Genomic DNA, 1,631 nt, shown 5'->3' with positions numbered 1-1,631 from the left:
ATTTATCTATATTACACTATAACATAGATACCTGCAAACCAGGCTTGAGCTAAGGTTTAAAACAATTAGCAGAGTAGCGGTGCCAGTTCTCACTCCTAAGAGCTCTCTCAGACTACCCCGGTTATTGCTGCAAACAAGCTGTCTTTATACAGAACTTACATTAAATAGATACATTTAATGTAGAATTTATATTAAAATTACAAAAACACCACATGTCCTTAGTCAGATAAGCAGCAGTAAAATGGCAAAGGTTTGCAGAGAAAGAGAAACTCATTGACAGGTCTGTATCTCTCTTAAGATGCTGCTCAAAAGTCTTCATGACAAACCCTAGTCTAAACAAAAATCTCTTTTAACATCTTATGAATAGGAATGGTCATTCATTCTGCTCTATCATTTAACAGAATCATGGCAGACTGTACACTCAGGTCACTTTTGGATCTCCTTGCTATACAAAGGATTTTGTGAAACTTGAAAGGGTTTAGAAAAGATTTACAAGAGTGTTGCCAGGGTTGGACGGTTTGAGCTAGAAGGAGAGGGTAAATAGGTTAGTGCTGTTTTCTACTGAGCGCCGGAGGCTGAGGGGTGACCTTACAGAAGGTTATAAAATCAAGACAGGCGTGGTAGGATGAATAGCCAAGGTCTTTTTCCTGGGGTAGGGGAGTCTGAAATTAGAGGACGTAAGTTTAAGGTGCAAGGGGAAAGATTTAAAAGGGACCTAAGGGGCAATTTTTTCACGCAGGGGATGGTGTGTATATGGAATGAGCTGCCAGAGGAAGTGGTGGAAGCTGGTACAATTCCAACATTTAAATGGCATCTGGATGGGTATATATATAGGAAGGGTTGAGAGGGATAGGGGCCAAATGCTGGCAAATGGGACTAGATTAATTTAGGATTTCTGATTGGCACGATGAGTTGGACCAAAGGGTTTGTTTCCATACTGTACAGCTCTATGACTTCAATGCCTTTTACCCATAATATCCCAACTAACTTGGTGTCAACTCTTCCTTGATTTTAATGTGAAGCCTTCTCACAACTTTATATAACGTCAAATGCCATATACTATCTGCCAACCCTGCAGTGTAAAGTGAAGATCAGAGATCTGGGGAGATGGTAGAGTTGTGGTATTCCTTGTGGCCAAAAAGAAACAGCAATACTTGGAAATGTGATATACTGGTTGAACAGGAGCTACAGTTTGAGATATACAAGTCAGACCACCATTCGCAAGTTTTATTGGATTTTCCTTCAAGCTGTCACCAAAATGGTAATCCAGGAGCCCAGATGACTGTTCTGGGGACAAATCCTGCCACAGCAAGAGGGCGAAATTTGATCTTCAATTAAAACGGGAATTAAAAAGCTGTCCTAATAGTGACCTTCGATTGTCGTCAAAACCCGTCTGGGTTCTCTAATGCCCTTTAGCGAAGGGGGACCTGGTCTGGCCAAATGTGACTCCAGACCCACAACAACTCGTAACGACCCTCTGGCCAGCAACACCCAAATCCCACCAATGAATTTTGTCTTTTTTTTCCCCAAAAATCAATCAATCCGGACATCAGTTAAAAAATAAAAATTATGCTTTAGAAGTTAAGCATCCCGGAAGAGTCAGCGACAATGCTGCTCAGGGTTGGCTCAAT

The sequence above is a fragment of the Chiloscyllium plagiosum genome, chromosome 19 (genome assembly GCF_004010195.1).
Source record: "Chiloscyllium plagiosum isolate BGI_BamShark_2017 chromosome 19, ASM401019v2, whole genome shotgun sequence".
Classification (NCBI taxonomy): Eukaryota; Metazoa; Chordata; class Chondrichthyes; order Orectolobiformes; family Hemiscylliidae; genus Chiloscyllium; species Chiloscyllium plagiosum.
The sequence above is the reverse complement of the archived record's forward strand: the minus strand, read 5'-3'. Positions refer to the sequence as shown.